Genomic DNA, 24,316 nt, shown 5'->3' with positions numbered 1-24,316 from the left:
TTTGGTTCTTAAAATCCTCAATAAAACATCCCTGGCAGAGGGGCAGCCATTTGGTTAAAGACTTCCTTGAAGAATTCCCAACTATTCTTAGCCCTCTTCCCCTATCTATTTTCTAATAACTCAGGCCCCATTACAATTAGTTCTGTACTGCTAAACTCATGTGTCTCCTGCTTGCATCTGAGTTTTTTTTTTTTAATATACCCATGTGTTTTATTTAACATTGACCTTAGTAGAAATCAATCACTTTGGAGTCTCCCCACTCTCCCAGACTATTGACTCCTGTTTTGGGTTTTGATTTTCTCATGAGTCCTAGATTACTTGGTTTTATTCAATCATTCATTCCACAAATGTTTACTGAAAACCTGTTATATGCCAGCCATGTTACTGAATATCAGAGATAAAATGCAAGACAGACATCCCTTCCTCATGACACTTTTAGTCTCATGAGGAACAGAAGCTGATTACTATAATGTTGCTGTAAGTGTGATGACAGTGGGGTGGCATGTTTTGGGCACACCTGGGAAGGAGATCCAGGGGTGAAAGAATGGTCTAGTTTTGGGAGGTAGTAGTCAGGGAAAGCTTCTTCTTGAAGTGACTACTAAGCTGAGACTAGAAAGATGTGGCATTAGAGAAAGAAGAGTGTTCCAGGCAGGGCAATCCAGGATTTGAGGACAAAAGAAATCATGGCTTGAAGGAAGGGGGGACCTGTGTCTGTGTGTGGTTGGGACTGGCAGAGACAAGGACCAGGAGGAAAGATTTGGCTCTCCACAGAGGGCAGTGGGGAGTACCTTTGGAATTTTAGCCTGTGTGGGTCATTGATAAAAATATCAACAACATCAGAGATTAACATCAACCCATTCATCAGCAGACTTTGGGGAAAGACAGATGGCCATAACTCCAATCAACTGCATTTCTCTATTCCATCCACCAGAATATCCTGAGAGATTTGACCAAATAATTATCACTGTATGCTCCTGATTAAGCATGTTAATAACCTTGTTAAAAAGAAAATGTGATTGACTTTCTTCTGGCCTGACTGATTTGGTCCTTTTGACTCTGTCCTGGCCACCTGTGACTGACATTCAATTTCCTGGGCCAGATGGTTGCCCCTGAGATGGTCCCTGCATTTTGTACCAGCAGGAAGGTTGTGAAAAGGAAGATAGGAATCCTGAAATGCAATGATGGGTAATTACAAAATTTGACATGGAAAAGATTTTCTACTGCCCTTAAGATGTCGACTGAGGTGGAAGGTGTCCTTATGGGCCTTTCTGTGGCTGTCATAATAGAGTGGTTAGGAGGTGATTCTGGAAGTCAAATTGCCTGGGTTCGAATGCTGTCTTTCTCAGTTACTTGGTTTCTCAGTTGCTATTAAACTTGGGAAGAAAGCCTGACTTTCATCAGTTGTAAAGGGAGACAAAATGCCTCTCTCACAGGGCAACATGTATTTAATGTAGATGAAATAACACATGTTCAGTGCCTGTTACATAGTAAGTACTTGATAAGTGTTATTATTTTTCTAGAGCAAATTATATTCATCAAACCATAAAGACTTTTATGTTTTCTAATTTCTAGTCCTCATGTGTTTCCCCTAGTTTCTCCCATAGGTACTGGAGTACCCTTGCCTCCTCCTCCCACTTTTTTGTTACAGCAACTGTGAAGTGCATAAAGAAATAAAGTACCTGGAAGGAGCTTTCTTTTTTCTTTTTTGACAGTTGTGCTTATACTTCCCCCACCCTCCATTTTTGAAAGCCTGGAGTCAGCTAGCCAGGCTGATGTGAAGAATTGCTTATGGTGTGAACAAGATGGTGTGGAGGGCACAGAGCTCCTTGCTGCACAACAACATCTCCCTCACAGACACAAGTGTGCACTGAAGGCTGTGGGTGGGCCTTTGACAGGATGTATTCTTTCTCAGTGCTGTAAGTGACATCCTGGTCAAACGGACAGAGCGAGTCTTTGTGATTTTGCAATGTTTCATTGTTCCTTAGCACTTTAGATTAGCAACTGTCTAGAGTTGATGGGACAGCTGTTCAGAAAGGGATGATGTTTTCTCAGCTTGTTCATGTCACCAGTGAACCAAAATGTGCACAGTGTTTGTAAATTAGGAAAGGACAAGGAATCTTAAGTCCTCAGAATTTGGAACTCTTCTTTGCCATTCTAGCTATTTGCACAACAGGGTATGCAAAATACCGATTGGTGATAACAGGGTCACTGAAGAGATTGGATTTTCTTCCATGTTTAGATAAATACAGGTATGATCCGATCAAGGCCAAGACTTGCTCTTCAAGATACTTTGGAATTTTCCCAAGATCTCTAGAGACAAAGTGTATTAAGTGTTCTTTCCTCTGTTTACAAGCATTCTCCCAGGAGATGGTGTGGTCACGATATTGCTTGTTTCTGTCCCCATTCTCCTGTGTGAAACAAGGTGAGCCTACTGCAGGAAGAGTCGTGGCAATGGTTAATGAGGATACCATGCCCTCTGCAGCCTCCTCAGGCCTGGAGAGGGGCCAGGAGCTGGGAACACTTGCTCTCATGTGCTGTCTTTTTCAACCCACTGAAAGCTCTTAGTGCAAAACCAAGCATGGAATGATGTTCTGTGGTTTTCAAAGAGCTTCTTAGAGGGTTTGAGTTGGATAGACTGATACCAAACCTATTCACCTATGACAGATATAGCCAAACTCCAGTGTCTGACCAGGGAAAACTGGACATGTTTTATAGAACACAGGAGGGCTGGTCTCCCCATTTCAAATATTTGTAACATTCTAGCCTGACCCCAAATACAGCGGAGCTGAGGGTAAGTATATTTGGGCGTGTGTGAATGTTTATGCAATTGAATGAAATCATCAAGTTTGTTCCCTAGAAAAACTGTGGATCAATTTGTTGCATCTTTTTATATTTCCTTGTAAATGCCAACTCTTAGCCTCATTAAAAAAAAAAAGCTCCAGTAATTATCTCCACACTTAACTTTTCTCAGTTCCTTTGGATAAATAAACTTTCTCTATGAATCCATTAGAGGAATCTCCATTTTTTTAAATATCAAAGAATTGGATTAAAATGGATTGTGCAGGAAATGCTGTCATTAAAGGGGCCAAGAAAAGAAGACATGCTTAATTATTGAGTAGAATATTCATAATTTTGCATATCTATCAGCTCAGTGTGTCCCTAACATGTTTTTAAGATGTACAAAAGGAACACATTATAGCTCTTTTTTTTTTTTTAAAGGGAGACAAAACAAATGCCAACATAACCCTTGTTTTTGAATATTTCATTTCTCTTCGGTTGAAGGAAATGAATGAAGGATATTTCGTTTTCAAAATTGTCTTTCAGGGCTGCCATCTGCCCAGCCATTGTCTAAAGAGCTTCATTTAAAGGTAACTCTGCAAGGCCTCCAAGAATTTTTGTTGCCAACTTATTTGTGCTTAATCATAAATGGTTACTATTTCCTGTTCTCTCTGTAGTCAATCCTGGCCTTCTGGTTTTCCAGTTAGCCTAGAAAGTTTCAGTCCATAGGAATTCTGGGTGATCTGCAAGACTTATCCTATTTTCTTGGGAGTACATACTCTCTCTCCATCAGGATCTTTCTAAATGCTGACTTTAGGTACACCTCTTGTTGATATGAGAGAAAATTAGACATAATGACCTCAGAGTAGACAGTGAATAGGTGCTGTCAAAACCATCCGCATTAATCCTTCATGAGTTCGGATGATTGGTGGCTTGAATTTGGCCAGCAATAGAAAAGGGACTTTCCACAGTGTTGTGAGGCATCTTGTTTTTTTTCAGAGAATAGGAGGTACAAAATAGGAGGGAACTGGATCCTGTCTTTGAGATACATGTGTCAACTTGACCACCATCTCTCTCTTTCCTTTTTTGCCTTACATTTTCCCCTTCTCTTTCTAGTAGAGTTTCCTGTGGTTTCCCTATCTCCATCCTTCTTCCCTCTCTCTATCACTGTCTTTCACTTTCTTTGCTACAAGGTATCTTGACTATTTTCTCCCAGATCAAAGGTAAAAATGGGTCACTTGATTAATTGCCATGCAGCAAAATTCTTTGCCCTCTTGACACACAAGGCAAGGGGACAAAGACCTGCTCTTCAGAAGCTTGAGCTGTGTGGGTGCGGGGTGGGGAATTCACAAGCCTGAGAGAACTGAGTTTTCCCAGCAGGGATGTGAAGATTCCTAGACCCTACTGAAGAATAAAGTTGCTATGGCTGCACACTGTGATTGGCCATATTTGCATTTGATGGGAGAGACACACCCTGCCTTAGACCATATGGACTATATGGAAACTGATTGAAAGCTTGTTAATCAGTATGTCTGGGATTGAAAGGAGGTTGAATGATGACTGACAGTTTACCTTTTACCTGCACTGTGAACACTGTACAGAATGGCACCATCCAATACAGTTCCACTATTCCCAACTGGAGACTTTCATTTAAATTCATTAGCATAATATAAAATTTGGTATTCCAGTCCTCAGGTACACTAGCCACACTGCAAGTATCTCATAGCCATATGGGGCTGATGGTGGTCACTGCATTAAAAAGGAAGTACAGAATATTCTGTTACTGTAGAAAAATTTTCAGGACAGCCCTGCTTCTGACCCTTTCTTTTAAGCTAGATAGTTTAGGGGAGGCCTTTGAGTATATGACAAAAGAAAGTTAAGGCAGATTCCTGACTAAAATGCAACGGAAGAAAATTTAATGCAATGTTGACTTAAAGTAAACCTACTTAGAATTCAGCTGCTCTAAATGAGCTATTATTTGGGAAAGTGTTTGAGAAGTTGAAAAAGCATACGTAATACTTGGACTTGGACAGTTACTGTGATTATTCCTAAGACAGGAAGAGTAGTTAGCTGAGGGTGAAAACTTAGCCAATGGCCCCATGTATTCCCTACTTATCGGAAAGGAAATTTAAGAACTGGCCCTTTAAGAAGCCTTGGGTAGGTCTCATTTCTAGTTAGAATTTTTAAAGTAAGGAAGGATGCCTTTGTAAGGTTAATGATCGCTTCAAATGAGTAAGAAGTGCTCACATTCCCAAAGGGTGAATATCACCTTCCTCTGAATGCTAACAGGAGTCTAGGGTCTCTCAGTGCCTTCAGATGACATTGATAACTAAGAGAGAGGTTGTCTCTAGACTCACCAGTAAGATTCCTCTGTAATTAGGCATGAGCCCTACCAGACCTCATCCTTAAATTAATTCATGTTTCAAGTCTGATACAAACTTTGCTACTATTCAAGGAAAGACCATACTGAAAAACACCCTTGGGCTACTGTGCCCCAGTATTAGGATTACAAAGACACAGACTGAGATAATTGATTCAAGTCCCCAGATTTGTATAAGGTAGTTTCTTCCAGGCTGTGTGGCAATGCCATTGAGATCCAGTGTCCCTCAAAGTAAGAACACTGGGTTCTTAAGAGAAGCTCTCTCTGACCATTGTGCTGTGACTTCCTGAGTTCACTAATGATTCCTCTCTTCCTCCCTCCCTCAGGCACTTCATGTATTTACCAACCCCTTTGGCTCTGACTTCTTGAGGTTTCACAACCAAATGGACAAGAGGGTTGGGGAATAATCTACCAAACTTTCATCAAGTCCTAGGCTCAGGGTTTCCCAGGCATTAGTGACTATAGTGTTGGTGTCTGTGTGCTGAATCTTTCTCACCAGTTCCTCGTGAAGTGTGTAGGAGGGCAGCTTGGGTCTTGAATGTTCTGGTAAAGTCTTGGTTTCTGTGGTAAACATTGAGGAGCTAGGGCTGCCTTGTATGATGATAAACAAAATATGCGATTAACCCAGGAGAATAAACCAAAGTTTAATCAGCACATATGTGAGCCTGATTCTTCATGGGTAGCAACTAGACCTTTGCATTGACATGTTTGTTACTAATCAACCAATATTGATGTGTTTGCGCTTCATCAGATATTGTCATTCAGTGAAAGAGCTTACGATTTATTTGTCATGCTTTGGATAGATGGATGATATTTTATGATTCATAAACTCTGGAAGTCTCAAACATTTTGTGCTCAATATTTTAAAGGTTTTGTTTCTGTCATCAAATGTAAAAAGTAGAGCATGTGCAGGAGTGTGGAAGGTCCCTTGTCTATAGCTTCTGAGTTAAAGATGAACTTGGTAAAGATACATAGATAGAAGGATGAGTCTATAATGAGCAGGGTTGGAAAACAAAAAGGTGACTTTTAATTACCTGGCTGCTTCTGCATTGATTAGTGTTCATTGAAATAGGAAGGCTATGCCAGTGCTTCCTCTCACATTCCTGGGATCTGAATTTACATGTCTTGTGTCTGCCTTCAGAGCATAGTCGAAACTTGCTTGTCATTGGCCTTATCTTTTCATCACCAGTTGGGGAAAGAATAGACAATCACAGCCTCTTTTAGAAAGGCAAGGGACCTCCAAAGTCTTCATTTCTTCTTCTTACAAGTGAGAAGTCCAGAGAAGTGATGCACCTGCCTGGAGGTGCACAGCTCGCTGGGTGAGAGGCTGGGCGATGGGAGCATGGGCCTTCCCATTCTACTTCTGTGGAATGCGCTTCTCACCACCATGTTGATGTGATCTGTGTTTTAAAACTTTCTCACTGCTGATGTGTTAAGAAGTGACATTTAAGGAAATTTTAAGTCAAAAGTCAAACATTTGGATGCCTTTTTGGGCTAAATCAAAGTTAATTCTAGAATCTCAGACAAAAATGATTCAAAATGGAGACTTTAAACTTCTAGATTCTGAGTAATTTCCAAGCTTTATAAAATGAGATCTTATAGCTTTACCACCTCAGAGGAAGGGCACTGGGTCACATACGGACAGTGTACAATCTAAGCAGCAGTGCAGCACTGTGGTAAGACCATAGATTCTCCAGCCAAATTGCTTTGATTCATAATCCTGGATTTGCCAATGACAAGTTGTATGATCTTGGACAAAACACTTGATTGTTTCATGCCTTAATTCACCATTCTGTGACTTAGGGATGATAATAATAGTAGTATCTTCCTCAGTTGAATCAATATATTGTAAAGCACTTAGAGTAGCACCTGACACATGGCAAGCAATATGTAAACATTAGGTATTTTTATTATTCACTTGGCTAAAAACAAGGACCAAACAAGGACCATTTCATCTTTTTATTTCTTAAATAATATTATCTTACAAGGAACAAAGCAGGAACAGTATGAGAAATCAGGAGGGAGATATGATATGGTTGTATATGTTTCTTCTCCACTCTGAAAGGTACTACACAGTACAATCCTAAAGCCCAAACCTTTGAGTACCAGCACTCCATAAGGCTCACCTGGCCCTCTGCTCTGGCCCAGAGAGGGGCCTATGATCTCAATTGTTAAGAGTGGATTGCCTGCTTCCCATGAGCATCCTAAACATTATAATTAGACATTACCTGGAAGAGGCAGAGAAGCCTTCTCACTTCGCAGATCATGGACAAAAAGCTGAACAACTTGTTTCACTCATTGGAAAGAGTTTAAGTTAAAGAATGTTTGGGTAGAAGGGAACAAATTGGCCTGTGTCTTTTCTGAGTCACACTGGACTTCCTTCAGCTCCATTTCCTTTTTTTTTTATTTTACTATTCATATGTGCATACAAGGCTTGGGTCATTTCTCCCCTCTGCCCCCACCCCATCCCTTACCACCCACTCCGCCCCCTCCCTCTCTCCTCTACCCCCTCAATACCCAGCAGAAACTATTTTGCCCTTATCTCTAATTTTGTTGTAGAGAGAGTATAAGCCATAATAGGAAGGAACAAGGGTTTTTGCTGGTTGAGATAAGGATAGCTATACAGGGAGTTGACTCACATTAATTTCCTGTGCATGTGTGTTACGTTCTAGGTTAATTCTTTTTGATCTAACTTTTCTCTAGTTCCTGGTCCCCTTTTCCTATTGGCCTCTGTTGCTTTTAAGGTATCTGCTTTAGTTTCTCTGCGTTAAGGGCAACAAATGCTAGCTAATTTTTTAGGTCTTACCTATCCTTACCCCTCCCTTGTGTGCTCTTGCTTTTACCATGTGCTCAAAGTCCAATCCCATTGTTGTATTTGCCCTTGATCTAATGTCCACATATGAGGGAGAACATACGATTTTTGGTTTTTTGAGCCAAGCTAACCTCACTCAGAATGATGTTCTCCAATTCCATCCATCTACCAGTGAATGATAACATTTCGTTCTTCTTCATGGCTGCATAAAATTCCATTGTGTATAGATACCACATTTTCTTAATCCATTCGTCAGTGGTGGGGCATCTTGGCTGTTTCCATAACTTGGCTATTGTGAATAGTGCTGCAATAATCATGGGTGTGCAGGTGTCTCTGGAGTAACCTGTGTCACAGTCTTTTGGGTATATCCCCAAGAGTGGTATTGCTGGATCAAATGGTAGATCAATGTTTAGCTTTTTGAGTAGCCTCCAGATTTTTTTCCAGAGTGCTTGTACTAGTTTACATTCCCACCAGCAGTGTAAGAGGGTTCCATTTTCCCCGCATCCTCGCCAACACCTGTTGGTGGTGGTGTTGCTGATGATGGCTATTCTAACAAGGGTGAGGTGGAATCTTAGTGTGGTTTTAATTTGCATTTCGTTTATTGCTAGAGATGGTGAACATTTTTTCATGTGTTTTTTGGCCATTTGAATTTCTTCTTTTGAGAAAGTTCTGTTTAGTTCACTTGCCCATTTCTTTATTGGTTCTTCAGCTCCATTTCTGAGCCTGCCTAATGACTTATAGGTATAGTTCAGTTGTGTCCATGGTGGTGGTGGTGTCATCATTAGAATTTCTGACTTGGGTCCCCAGGAAGAATAAACCAAATTCTTCCTTACCTGAGTGAGATCTCTTCACTTTTCTTCAGGCTTGGCATCTACAAGCTGCAAAGAGAATGAGATGCCCTTACCCTTATCAAGCATCTAGCCAAAAGAACCAAGTTCTTAGCCAAGTTCCCAGGGATCATGACCTCATTTTTCAAGGTGGTAGCATGGATCAACTGGGGAGATATTATGATGACACATTTTAGTGATTAACTTTATTTAATTTTGTATTATCCATTTTTATTGTGAAATATATAATACATTCAAAATAGTTCATGTCATATTTGTGTAATTAAAAGAAAAAATAATAAAATTAACACCCATGTACTCATCACCCAACTTTCATATTTTATTTTATCACTATTTTTTTGAGATAGGATCTTGCTATTTCATCCAGACTGGCTTTGAACTCACTATTCTCCTGCCTCTGCCTTTCAAGTGCTGGGATTATAGGAAAGTGCCACCTAACTTTTAAATTTCTATCATCCAACTTTTAAATTAGAATATGGTAATATTATAATAGTCTAGACTGAAAGCTCCTTGACAGGATAAGAGTGTGGATTTTATATATACATATATATGTAGTTTTTAATATTTGCCAAATACCATATATTTTATACACATATATTATTTATAATGCATATATATTTATTTATATACGTAAAATAAATTGCTTAAAGATGTTAAGCAATTTGACCAAGGATACACAGTTTCAAGACTAGATCTGGATTTGAAACCAGGCCTCTCCTAACATCTGTATGCTCAATCACTCTACCTCACTGCCTAATCTTTTATTACTCTTTGTTGTCCTCCACAAGCTTCAGTAGAGTGCTGAGTGCATGACTGACAGTCAGTAAGAGTCCAAGGAAGAGTTGGTGCACTGAGATTTAGAACACAGAGAGTAAACAGCTTGACAAGCCGTGGTTGCTGGAGCCCACTCACTCTGAGCTGTGTACATCTTTTCTCAATCCTGGGCATAGTGACATCACTTTGCTGTTTGGCATGGACTGGGTGGGGGTAGTTACACCACAGAAGTTGGCAAATGCTACATTTTGTGGCTGCGCCTTCTCCTCCCTGAGAGCAAATCTATTGGAACACCAGGCTGGCATTTCTGATCTGAAGAGAAAGCAGCCTGGGATTCTGGGGCCAGGGAGCAGATTGTAAGGTGAGGTGAAAACACAACACTCAGTGGGGTGAGAAGGAATTGAGAGAGTGCAGGTAGTGCAGTTTCTCAAAGCAAGGCCCCAGGGAGCTCATTAAAATGCTCAGTCCCCACTTGTAATCCTAGTTACTTTGGAGGCTGAGATCCAGAGGATCTCAGGTCAGCCCAGGGCAAATAGTTTGCAAGACCTCATCTTAACAAATAGCTAGGAGAAGTGGTGTGCTCCTGTCATCCTAAGCTTATGGGAGGCTGAGATAGGAGGGGAGGGGAAGGTAGGGGAGAGGGGAGCTGGGGCAGGGTATTAGATCAAGAAGTTCCAGCCTGGGCAAAAAATGTTTGTGAGGCCCCATCTCAAAAAGCTGGGAGTGGTGCCTACCTGTCATTCCAGTGACTTCTGGAAAGCATAAAATAGGATGATCATTAGTTGGAGGTGTGGCTCAAGTGGTAGAGTACCTTCCTTGCAAGTGTAAAGCTCTGAGTTCAAGCTCCAGTACCATAAAAAAAAAAAAGTGAAAGAAAAATAGGAAGATCATGGTCCAGGTCAGCCTGAGCAAAAAGCAAGACCCTATCTCTAAAATAACCAGAGCAAAAAGGACTGGAGGTGTGGCTCAAATAGAAGAACGCTTGCTTTGCAAGTGTGAAGCCCTGAGTTCAAAGCCCACTACCACTAAAATAAATAAATAAATAAACAAATAAATAAATAAATAAAAAGTCCTTTAGTCCTACCTTGTGCTCCCAGAGAGTCCTGCTCAGGTAGACTGTAGAGGGGCCTAAAGACATGCGTGTTAGAGTACCCTGGGTGATTTGAATTCATACTTGCATTTGTGCCCCAGTCCCAGGCTTCTCAAGCCTCAGTAGAATTCACCCAATGGAATGTTGTTCAATTGGGGCCTGACACCTTGCATTCCTAACAGGCTTTGAGATGAGGCCAATGCTGCTGGTCCATGGACCACATTTCTTGTCGCAAGAGTGGAGTCCAACCCTCTGATTTACAGATGAGGAAATTCAGATGTCCAGGGAAGTGAAGTGACTCATACATTGAATGGTAGCCATTTTCTGAAAAGCAAAGGAGATAGAAAAGAGTAAAAATTCTTCTTTAATGTAGAAATAAAAATAATACTATTTACTAAATATTTTTTGTATGAGGGGTGCTGAATTATAAATATTAGTAATGTATGGAACACAGCGTCAGGTTGCTTATTATCTGGGTGAGGAAGCATGGTTTTTATGTATCTGAAGCAAACATAGGCCAGAAGGAAGTGATGTTTGGTGAGAAATGATTGGGGAGGGAACTAGTGATGTAGAGCTTCCCTAATTGTGACATCTTGGACAAATGATAAAACTTTTGGAACTCTAGGTTTCTATGTATAAAATCTTTGTTTAAACTCTGAGATCCCAAAAGCACACCTAGAGTTAGGATTTTATGAAATATAAGAGTTGTGTGCATGTGTTGAGTGTGTCATATTTTGCCTATAGACTTTTTCTTCTTTTAATTGTTAAGAAACAAAGTATATTTTACTGACTTGATTATTTTAAAATAACTTTTCTATTTTGAGATAATTTTAGATTTACAGAAAACTTGCTAAGCTAAGACAGAGAGTTCCTGTATTCTCTTTATCCTGTTTCTTTCATCTTACATTACTATGGTACACTGGTCAAAGCCAAGAAATTAACATTGATACATTACTATTAATTAAACTTCAGCCTGTGCTAGGATCTTACCAGTCTTCCCATTAATGTCCGAAGACCATATTCTGTTTTTAATTGTCGTGTCTCTCCATTTTCCTCTGGTCTGTGGTGTCTCTCAGTCTTTCCTTATTTTTAATGACTTTGACTGTCTTGAGGAGTGATAATTAGGAAATATGTAGAATATTCTCAATCTGTGTTTGCATTGTTTCTTCACAATTATGCCAGGGTTATGGGTTTTTGCAAAAAATTTGACAGAGATGAATGACCCTTGAGATGTATTTCTGATTTTTGTTTTTGAACTCAGGGCCTCATGCTTGCTAGGCAGGCACTCTACCACTTGAGTCACTCTGCCAGCCCTTTTTTGTGTAGGTATTTTCTAGATAGGGTCTTGTGATGTATTTGCTTGGGCTGGCTTTGAACTGTGATCCTCCTGATCTCTGCCTCTCAAGGAGCTGGGATTACAGGTGTGAGCCATCTATACCCAGCTCATGGACCTATTTCTAATGCTCCTCTCTGTGATAAGTCAGAACAGGTATTCAGAATTCTTTACTACAGTCCCAAACCATTAAGTATTAAATCTACTAAGGCTTACGAGGTTACCTGACTCCCCCTGCTTTCCTTGAAAATCTTAAGCCAGGACTGGAGTTGTAGCTCACTGGCAGAGCTTGCCTAGCGTGTGCATGACCCTGGGTTTGATATTCAACACTGCAAATCACCACCACCACCACCACCACCACCATTTGAACCAACTTTGAAAAAATTGGGATTTCAATAAAAAACAGAATTTCTGCCTTTTCTTGAAGGACTGGCAATACTGGGCTTGCCATGACACCCAGAAAAAATGGGCTAGAACTGAGGAGCTGCCCCCTTTTATTAGGTCCTGAATTTTCCTATTCCAGGTAGTTCCTATTTTTCATACTCATATGCACCTAAGCCTAAGTACCTCATTTGCCTCTATTACCTGTCTGGCTCCTTCTCCAAGCATTCGGGCTTATCTTCATGAAGTGTGTTAACTTACATGTGTAGAAAGACTGGAAAAGAAGGTAGAGGGGCTGGAGTGCTGGGGAACTCTTCCTTGAAAGCTACATTTCCCTGGTGCCATGGAGTAGTGGTTCTCAAGTGTGGACCACCAGCATCAGCATCGTCTGTGGACTTGTTAGAAATGCACATTTTTGGCACCATCCCAGATCTACTGAGTCAGAAACTGGAGGGGGGCTTGCAGTCCTTGGCTCAATAAGTCCTGCTGGAGATTCAATAGAGTTGACGAACCTCTGCAGAGGCAGGATTGACATGGGTGGAACCAAGTAGGACATTTTTTTTTTTAGATCTGTGGGAATTGCTTGCCTGCTCTGGACAGGAATTATGACTTATTGTTTCTGCTTTTGCACTTAGCACAGTTCCTGGCACGGAAGAAGCTCTCAATCAACACTTGCCTGCAGACATACAGGGAATGAATGGTATAGCCTAGTAGTTAAGCACTGTGGTTCTGGAATCAGTCAGCTTGGGTTTGAATCCTGGCTCTATATAACTGGTGGTGTGGACAAACCCCAGACCACCTCTGTGCTTCCTATAAAAGGGTGCAATGTTACTACTGGCCATGAGGTGTTTTGTGATGACCAAATAAACTAAAATACCTAAAACACTTAAGATAATGCCTGGCATAGAAGACAGCATAGCAAAACCTGCCTAACACCTTTTGAAAGAGAGGGGGAAAAAGAAGAAGGGGAGTGAGGATATAATGAAGGGGGTAAACTTGTTCAAGGCACTCTATAGTTATATATGGAATTATCACAATGAAATTCTCTCATATTATTAATGTGTATGATAAATCAAGAACAAAATAAAAAATTAAATATAATAAGTGATCAGCAAATATGAGAACTACCAGGATGTTGGTGGTTGTTTATTAAAATGAACTAATGACAACTCCCAGATTTATATTTTACTTGAAGAAATTCCTTTTTTTAAGGACAGAGATTTGTGAGACCTGACCAAAAATAGGAACAGGGTTGTGCCTACCTGCTCCATTACAGGTGCCTTGCTGCTCTTTCTTCTTTTTCCAAGGTAGCAGCAAGTTGGGATTGAGCAGGCCCATCAGACAGATTAGGGGAAGATGCATCCTAAAAGATAAACCCAAGGGTCAAATGCATAGCTGTAGCTGAGTCCCTAAGCATTTCTTCCCAACAGCTTAAAGCAAATGTTAAACCCATTTGCTTGCTAGAGATGTATGTGGACTGCAAGCCTATTTGTATCTGGGGGAAGGTTCTGAGTGTGATCTAATTCCTGTGCATTTTACCTATTTTATCTTGAGTTGGCTGCATTCTGTGACAGGGCTGTAATTAATATTGTTGTGGAACAGAAGGCTCATTAAATCGGTCTCATTATGACTGTTCAGGTTCTGGAGCTCAGCTGAAAAGGATTTCCCTATTATCAGTGCCTGACAAATATTCCTAATCAAGCAGGCCAATTCTCTTCTGTCAAGGACGGTCTCCCAAATGGAGATGGTATTTATTCTGACTTGTACTATTAGTGTGAAAAGTGTGGCCTCTGCTGACAGACATATAGACCTCTGTCACACTGGGGCTCCCTTTACAAGACACATAGCATTTAGGAATTTGTAAGATGGTATGTGTTCAGTGGTGGAATGTCCACCGGGTTCATTCTCAAGTCTTTGGCTCAGGGAGAAATTTTGGAAAGGAAAAGAAACATCATAATTATAAACTTGTATTATCTTTGTCGCAGAACCTTTAGTAGTCTTTTCATCTTCTACCCAACATAGGAGTTCTCTCTGAGCCACATGAGTCTGATTCTCAGTCTTTGCCTGATGGTTTCTTTGACAGAAAGCTCACTACCTCCAGTGAAGCCAATTTCATTTTCAGACAAATCTAAGGAAAATTGTTGGCAACACTGATTTGAAATTGTCTTCCTCTTCCTTACTCACTGACTCCAGTTCTGCCACCCAGAGCTGCTTAAAACATATTTGGTCACTCTTCCTTGAGAAAGCCTTCCTCTCTCTTCTTTGATTAAATGTTCTCTGTGTGCTTGGCCAGATCATCCTCCTGTTCATTGATTCAAAGTGAAATACCTTTCAAGACCTCACATCTTAGGAGGGAAAAAACTTTTAGGTGTGGTCAGTCTGCTAATGGGTCCAGAGAGGGTTTCCGGGATTTTCCTTTAAGGACATGCCATGCTATCTTCTCATACATAGACCTGCTTTTCTTTTTCCCTTGGGACACTTTGCTTCAGGTACTCTACTTTGTTTCAACCACACCTGCTCACTTCATGGTGGCGGTACTATGTGGAGACATTCACCCTGGGCTTGAGTGCAGGGCTATGGAATCAGGCTGCCTGCATTCAAAGCCTACATCTAGTGTGATGTCCGGCAAACTGCTCAACTCCTCTGAGCCTTGGCAGGGATGATAATAGGGACAACCTCATAGGCTGTTGTGAGAGTTAATGAGCTCATTCATGTAAGACTTAGTAGAGCTCCTGAGAAATGGATAATGATTATTAATCATAATTAAAGTGATAATGATTATTAATAAGAACTAAACCAACCACCTATACCCCACTGCTTCCCTTTCCCCGAGCTATTTTGTTTTGTTCTGTTTATGTTTTTTTGAGATGGGGGTCTTGGTGTGTAGCTTGGGCTGGCCTTGGACTCCCAGCAACATAGCCTCAAACTCATGATCCTGATGACTCCACCTCCCAAATGCTGGGATCACAGGCTTGCAACACCACACCCTATTTACTCTGAGCTTTGAGACTTTGAATTTAATTTCCACCTTTTGAGGGCAATGCCAATCCTGAGAAGGGGGCTGGGCAGGCGCTTTATGGCAATTCCAAATGAATTTGTGTTTTGGTTGCATTCTTTTTCTGAGTTAAATCCCAATGTAAACACTCATTGAGACCCTATTACACCTTCAAATGAAATATTTTCAGAACCTCAGGATGTAAGACAGATAATAGACCAACAGGTACCCCTGGCAGTTCTAATGTCCTTGGCAGAAGCAACTTCATTGTTGGGAAATCCCTGGTGTTTGTAGAATTCTGGGATTCTGAGCTTCACATTTGAAAACTACTGCAGGTACTACTTCCATATCCAAGAGTCTGAAATTTGGCACCATTTGTTTCACTAGCCTGATCCCCTCTTCTTGTAGGCCTATCTCACCTCCACATTATGGCAGATGTCCCCTCTTCCCTCAAAGCACACCACTTCCCAACTCTGTGACTACCTTTCCAGCTCTTTACTCCAAATGATTTTTTTATTTTATCATCTTCTCCTGACCTCAGTCCCAAGGTCATGCTGAGGTCTGGCAGCCACTCCCCACCCCCATCCTTAAGAAGGACATCAGGGTTTAGGGATAGAGTACTAGAGGGGAAATGGGGAGGGACAAGAGACAGCTGAAAGACATGCTTCTGTGTGTGCTGGAGGTCCTGGCAGGAGATAAGGAGGAAGAGGGCAAACGTGAACCAAAGCTTAAGAGGTAGTAACCCAAGCAACAGACCTTTGTAAAGTTCTTCTTATGGTCCTTCCTGTAATCCTCATTCATTCATTCATGCTTCATTTAAAACATGTTCGCTGAACATGTGCCTATGAATTGAGCCTATGAATTGAGGCTCCAGAAAGGAAGTCATCTGAGTCCCAGTGCCAGCTGCACCCCAGAGGAATTCACAATCCCACAGGGGTAACCCAGAAGCACTGATGATTCCCAGACATCCCTGGGAGTCCCTGACCATTTTTCACTTGGATCAAGAGTTATACCAAAGCACACCTCATCTTCCTAGCCTGATTTCCTCCTAGAGCTCAGTTTCAATAATACCATCTTCCCCAGTTTCCCAAGGCCTGACAAGGATGAGGAATAAAAAGAAAAATCCCACATACTCATAATGCAAGTATTTACATCACACCTGTGGCCACATTGATCTTCATGACTCGGCCTTATCACACAATCCTTTACCAAAAGACTTTTGAGGACGTACTAACTCCTTAGCTCCTTCTTGGAGCACCTGGGACCGAGCAGGTTCCTCTTCCCCTTAGCCCCTTAGCCACTATTGCACACACTGCTTGTCAGGCAATAAATTTATTCTGCCTCATGATGTTGTTTATATTATTGCTGCAGTTGTCAGTGAACTCATATATTTATACCATGCCTTCCTAATTATGTAAGTAGTTCAATTCAAACTTAATTGTGCAAGTAACACACAAATATATTGTTTTTTATTTAAATAGAGGAATTATAGAAAAAGTAAAATCTTGTTTGATGGGCTCATCCCTGTTTCTTTCCATCTTCCAGAGAGAGGCCTTGTATATGCCTTTCTGTACCATTAAAAATCACACTCTTAAATGTATATATATTATGCACTCACAGCATATATACAGTATTAGTATCACTTTTGTTATGTGCATATTTGCCTAAATGGTATTTTATAACATGCATCATTCTACAGTATGACTTTTTCACTCAGTACAGTTTTGATAATCTCTAGTTAGTTCTGTTAAAAATTTTTTTTGACAGAGTCTCACTATTTAGCCCACACTGGCCTCCAACTCTCAATCCTCAGCCTCTTGAGTGCTGGAATCATAGGAGTACACTGTTAGATTCTGCGGAACCAGTGTGCTCCATTTTATTTGGTCTTTCTTCTCAAGATGGATATATAAGTTGCCTCTAACTTTTTCTTGTTGCAGATCATGCTTCAGTGAACATGTCATAAATATGTCATACTGCTTTCAAGCCCTGTGAGAGAATTCTATTTTTTGAATCCTCTGTTCTCCCTAATCAGGTCTGCCAATGATAGGTGGTCAATAGATTTATTAATATATACATTGTACAACAGCTGCATGTAACACAAAAAAGTTATGATTGGAAGTGATGCTGTGTCACAGAAGAACAAATTCAGAGGTGATAGCTGACTAAGTACTGAGAGTCAATCCATTTGGCATCTAGACATTGGATCTACTCTCTTCTAAGCGGGATGCAGGCAGGTGTTTCCTGTGGCTACAGAGGGAGGGAACCCCATGGAGACTCTTGGGGGATGTAAACAGATCACATTCCCCGAGGGCCCACTTGTACAGGCATATTAGCGCTGTCATTGCCTGTTGTTTTCCCTCTTTACTTGTCCTCTTGCTATTTCCAGTGAGGTGTCTGGAGTTTGTTTCTGGAGCACTGAGCATTTTAATGAACCACTGTAGCCCAAATCCCTGTCTAACAAGGGCGGAGATCTGGGAACAGGGGTGGTAGCAAGGCTGTTGCTTAGATTTCATCAACCACTAAACAGGGAGAGACCCAGCTGGGAAGGTCAAGGAAGCTATGGAAGGTGTTGTCTCCTTTCCTTCGCTGGTATTTCAGCTGAACAGGAATTTGTACAGCAGAGGTGAATCAGAGATGAGTCTCTTGCCCCAAGGCGCTTGTGTCTACTAGAAAAGTCAGGCAGGAGAAATTGAACTCCCAAAAAGGAGGTCCCAGGAGAAGCCCACAGGAAATGCAGGGGCACAGAAGGAGCAGATTGGGACAGGGGAGCTGATTTGATTTTTGAGCTTTGCAATAGTATTTCTGCAAGTGTGACAAGGAGTAGGAAGAGGTGGTGCAGGAGCGAGGCCCACTGGGAGTTTCAGAGGAACTTGAGTTAGTAAAGGGATGTATTTGGTGGGCTATTTGGATTTTTTTTGGGGGGGTATTGGGGTTTGAACTCAGGGTCCCCTGCTTCCGAGGCAAGTGCTCTATCACTTGAGCTATACCCCCAAGTGTAACAAGACAAATAACATGTAACTTAATAATATCAAAATGGAGCATTTGTAACACTTCAGAAAGCTCCCTCATGCTCCATCCTGGGCAATGTGAGTATGTGAGCCCCCTGTCACACACACACACACACACACACGCACACACACACACACACAAACACACACACATAGAAGTGTCACTGTCTTACTTCCACCCTTCCACCACCTAGCTTCCTTTTGTCTGTTCTTCAACTGCACATCAATGTGTTTCAGCAGATGGCACCTTGGGGAGTGTCTGGGGCTGCACTGTATAGAAACGTTTAAGAGTTAGGGGGGATTCTTGAAGGGTTTGGCTGACATATGCAGTGAGGACTTTGAGCCAAGATGGTGGCCATGAAAAGGAGAAGGAGGCCACAAGTACTCTCGATGGCAGGACAGACTAGGTCCTCAGGAATAAGCCAGAGGAAGCCAGGCTGTTTATGCTTTGTTCCTTTCCTTTCCTGGCTCCAGCCTGCCCCAGGACCACTGTGTATCTCCCTGGTCACTGCCACAGACAAGGCTCTCAGGGGCTCAGGAGGGAGCAGGTCTCGCTGCTGCTGGGGTCACGGTAGTGTCTCACTGCATCCTTCCCGCCTTTGGGAATGGCCAAAGGTTTGGGGCACATAGGTGACTCTGCGAGGTCTGTGTGATGGAAAAGTCAGGTGGGGGTGAAGCAGTGATACAAAGTGAATCAGGAGTACTGGAGTTTGCCTGCACTACTGCTGAGGACAAGTGGGATCTGGCAGTTCGCCTTCCCCACAGGATGTAACTTCCAGAAAACAGTTGGCTGAGCCATTCCTAGGTACAGGGGACAGACACTTAACTTCCCAATCTCAGGGTTTTCATGGGAGTGAGGTCACCGTCAAGTAGAAATCAGGGACCTAGGGGATAACCTTGAAAAGGAAGAGAAGAGGCCATGTGCTGTCTGGGAGAAAGTTGGAGGAATTGGTGAGAAATGCTCAAGTAGGGGGAGGTCAATGTTAGAGGCAGCTGTCCAGCCTTTCACCTTGTATTACCTGTTGTGCACTTATTAAAATGACTCCTAAGCCTGTGTGGAAACCATGGACTCCCCACCCATTCCTTTAGGAATAGCTGCCTGGAGACCCAGGTGAAATAATCAAATTAGTCCTCCTGATTTTCTTTCCATCTTGGAAACATTTCTGCCAGTTTCTTGCCCCTTCATGTCACATTGCAACTTTGCTAAGTGTTGAATCTTTAATTTGCTACATAAATCAGTGTCCTGTTCAGAACAGGTGTGAGAAGAGAGATTCCAGAACCAAATAAACAGTGAAGAAACCTTCCTTCCTTGTTCATGGGCTGCCAACATGTGCAGGAGGTCGGGCAGAGATTGGAGCGGGAACCAAGTGGTAGAGCAGCCTGTGAGAGAGTGCCAACAGTCCCTCCCCTTCTGGAACTCACTTCCAACTGGGGAGAGAGATGTAAACAAATGATTATCAAACAAGGTGATCATTACAATGATACAGGTGCTGTGGGAGCCCAGGGGAGGGAGGGAATCATTTTGCCCAGGTAGTTAGAGAAGGAGGAGACTTTGGGGCTGGGTCTTATAGGACAAATAGGAGTTTTCCCATAAAGGGCATCCTAGGTAAAAGAGAATGGGTGAAAAAATAGGGCAGGGGAATGTGAGCAATGGCAAGTTCCGAGTGGGGCTGGATGGGAGGAAAGGAGGCCACAGTGAGATGAAACTTGCAGAGACTTGGAAGTTTAACACCTCTGTTCTGTTTCCTGACCATGCTGGGACATCTTAAGACTGTCTGCTCAGGATGACAAGAGTCATTTGATGCATAGAAGAGGAACACTGTGGATAGCATGTAGGAGACTATAGGTTAACTGACTTTTGCCACTGTCCTTGTCAAAAGTGTGAAATGGTTCATGTTCCTCCCATTATTCTGTGGCCTTCCTTGTCCCTTTTGTGTGCCCCTCTCCAGGTGTCTCTATGCCTTTCTTCCTCCCTGTCATAACAAGCCCCAATCATAGTCTGTGTTTGTACCAAGCCAGGAGAGGTGATGTCCACGTGTTGTGTTTGTGATAGCTCATTGCTGCCAGCACTTGTAATTCCATGTACCAGGCATCACACTAAGTTGGTTGTTTTACCACATTTCATTCTCACAAGACCTCTATGATGTCAGAAACTCATACTCACTTTATAGATAGGAACTGGCTCAGGAAGTAACTTGTCCCAATTTACACAGCTAGTCAGTGGACTATGATTTAGAACCCAAATGCTCTGATTCTGGAACCCATGGTCTTAACTCCTCCACCCAGTCCCTGTCCACAGCTGCCAACAATTTCTGAATGCATAGCCCCAGGTGATCACAAATTTTCAGCAACAAAGTCCTCAATACCTCATTCACCAATGAATGAGGTAGGGAGGCCATAAGAAGAGTAGAGGGTGGATATTCTTAGGTAGGAGACCACAATTCCACACACAGGACCTCCCAGGGCCAACTCTGCCGGAGGCTTAACAGGGGCAATGCCATTTATGGGCCTTTGCAAATGTTTTGATTTGTAGAGCTGGAGACATGGCTCAAGGGATAAGAGCACCTCCCAGCAAGCACAAAGCCCTGAGTTCAAACCCTACTACAACCAAAAAAAAAAACCAAAAAACCTTGTAATCAACACAAAATAATTGCATACATTTATGGAGTACAATGTGTTCTTTTTTCCTCTCTGTCTCTGTCTCTCTCTCTTTCTCCCTCCCTTCCTTCCTTGTTTTCTTTTTGTATGTGTGTGTGTTAGGATTCAAACCCAGGGCTTTGTGCATTAGGGGAACTCTACACCACTGAGCTACATTCCCAGTTCTAGTATGACATTTTGATGCACAAGACAATATATAAAAATCAAATCAGGGTAAAATCAGACATGCTCATTATCTTAAAATACATATCATTTCTTTGTATTTTTGTACTGGTAACATTTAAAATAATTTCTTCTAGCTATTTTGAAACATAGAATAGGTTATCATTAACCATTAAAAGGGAAAATGTACTTTTAGGGTTTATATATGTGTATATATTGTCTAGAGCTCATGAATGTGGCCCTGGCCTGCACCTGCTGCTTTTGTCACTCTTCCTCTGCCTCATGCCATGTTCATTTAGTTCTGGCTTTCTTCTTGCATATGCAGCATCTTCCTTTTCCCTCTGCACACCCACTCAGACCATTCTAGGACCATCGCAGTAGCCTCCCATCTGGTGGACCTGCCCTTCAGTTTCTCTCTCTTTCTAATTTTCTCCCAACTTACAGTGATCTTCGATTTGCTTTCAGCTTTATATTTTTATGACATTGTATTTATACTCATGGTGTGTGCATGTCACATGTTAACCTGGTGGTTTGGAGTTGCCTGTGTTCTTTAGTGGTCACAGTAAGGACTTAAGAGAAGTCCTTAGTAAAAAAGTTCTACTTTTCTAAAATTAAAATGGGAAAATTTATAAAATAAGTATGACATAAAGTTTGCCATTTTACGCGTTCAATTCAATGATATTAAGTATATTTATAAATCTAACCATCACAACTATCTATTTCCAAGCCTTTTTCACCATTGTGAACAGAAACCATGTGACCATTACATAAGAGCTCCCCATTGCCCATTTCTCCCAGCCCCTGATAAGTTCTGTTCTCCTTTCTGTCTCTATGAACTGGCTGTTCTAGGTTCCTTGAATAAGTGGCACCATATAGTATTCATCCATTTGTGACGGACACTTAGCATAGTGTGCTCAAGATTTATTCATGTGATAGCCTGTGTCAGAACTTCATTCCTATTTATGACTGGATAGTATTCTATGGTATGGCTATACCACATTTGGTTTATCCACTCGTGTCTATGGAAATTTGCATTGTTTTCACCTTTTTACTATTGAGGCTAATACTGCTATAGTATTTGAATACTAGTATCTGTTTTTGAGTTCCCCCTTTCAGTTTCTTTGGGTTATACCTAGAAATGGAATTGTTAAATGACATGGTGATTTTATGTTTAATTTTTTTGAGGAAGCACCAAATAGCAAAGTCAGTTTTTTCTGTGATGGACAAAACTGCCTTTAAGTTCCCTTTCTAAAGCCTGGATCTAAGATTAAAAGTCTTGGACATTTGATAATGCTGAATTTCACTCTAAGTAAGTTATAACTCAATAAATTAGACATTTAAAGGCATAGCTTCTGGCTTTCTGGTCCTCTGCATTTGACTAAGTCATAAAGGTCAGAGAAAATGGATCCAGCTGTATTGGCCATCTTGTCACCAAAGGCTGCTTTCAACTCCAGCAAAGTGAGCATTGTCATCATCAATGACTCCTTCATTGGCTTAACTACATGGTCTACATGTTCCAGTACTATTTCATGGAAATCATGGAAAGTTCAATGGCATAGTCAATGTTAAGAACAGGAAGCTTATCATCAATGGGAAGTCCCTGTCCATCTTATAGGAGTGAGATCTCACCAACCTCAAATGGAGTGATGCTGGTGCTAAGTATGTCATGGAGTCCACTGATGTCTTCGCAACCATGGAGAAGGCTAGGGCTCATCTGAAAGGGGAAGCCAAAAGGGTCATCATCTCTTCCTCTTCTGCTGAGGTCTCATGTCTCTGATAAGTATGAGCCACAGAAAGTATGATGACGTCCTCAATATGGTCAGTGATGCCTCCTGAAGCACCAGCTTCTTAGCTTACCCATCACCAACATCATCCATAACAACTCTGGCCTAACAGAGGGACTAAACTTCACAGTACATGCTATCACTGGCATCTAGAAGACTGTGGGTGGCTCCTCTGAGAAATTGTGGCACGATGGCTGTGGTCTGCCCAGAATACTATCCCTACATCTGCTGGTGGTATCAAGGCTCTAGGTAAAGTCATCCTTGAGCTGTGGGAAGCTCATTGACATGACCTTCTAGCTGAAGAAAGCTACTAAATATTAATAATGACATAAAAGAGGTAGTAAAGCAGGTATTGTGGAAGGGAACCATAATGGGCATCCTATGTCAAGGACCATGTTGTCTCCTGTGACTTTAACAGTGATACCTACTCTTCCATCTTTGATGCTGGAGATGGCATTGCCCTCAACAAACACTTTGTCAAGCTTATTTCCTGGTATGACAATGAATTTGGTTATAGCAATAGGGTGGTGTGTCTGATGGTACACATGGCCTCCAAGGAATAAGAGGACCTGAACCACAAGCCCCAGCAAGAGGAAAAGAGAGGCCCTCAGCTATTGGGAAGAACCTGCCTCAACTTAGTCTCCCATTCCCTTCTCACAGTTTCCATTCCAAACCCCTAAAGAAGCAGGGATGGGAGGGCAGTGCCTGAGGGAGCCCTATTGTGTCACATACTGTAGACAAAGCCCACTGAACTCAGCCAAAAAATAAGAAACATAGCTGTCTTTTCTAGGAGGTAGATTCCTAAGCATAGGCTCCAGATGGATACAACAAAGGGGAAATTGTGCAAAGAGTTTCTGAAGGAAAGGGAAGAAGAAATGAATGAGCAACATCACAATCTCGCTTAGGTAAATCTAGATGTATAATATAATATACATGCTTGTGTTGGTGAGCATAGTTTATGCAGCTGTAACTGCTTTTTGCTTTTGACTGAGGAATATGCAATTATTATACACCCTTTGTATAGCCTTTGTAGCTCCCTTTGTGTCAAGTAACAAGCATAGAATGGAAGTTAATTAAAAATAAGATGTCACTTTAAATATATAAAAGCCTATATACAAATGAATGGAAATATAGCCCATGTTCATAGACTGAATGACTTAATATTGTGAAGAGGTCAATATTACTGAAAACAATTTGCAAATTCAATGTAATCCTTATTAAAATTTCAAGGATTTGTTTTTTCAGAAACAGAAACATCCCTTCTAGTTTTGCATGGTGGCACTATTGTAGTCAATGAGGTTTATGTGAAGTGC

The 24,316-nt window shown here is 41.5% G+C and overlaps 1 pseudogene; it reads left to right on the top strand.

The window, feature by feature from the left end:
* Positions 1-22,607: 22,607 nt before the first annotated feature.
* On the top strand, positions 22,608-23,566 carry LOC109700463 (glyceraldehyde-3-phosphate dehydrogenase-like; annotated as a pseudogene).
* Positions 23,567-24,316: the final 750 nt, after the last annotated feature.

This window comes from Castor canadensis, chromosome 7 (genome assembly GCF_047511655.1).
Source record: "Castor canadensis chromosome 7, mCasCan1.hap1v2, whole genome shotgun sequence".
Classification (NCBI taxonomy): domain Eukaryota; kingdom Metazoa; phylum Chordata; class Mammalia; order Rodentia; family Castoridae; genus Castor; species Castor canadensis.
This window is presented reverse-complemented; position numbering and strand designations above follow the sequence as displayed.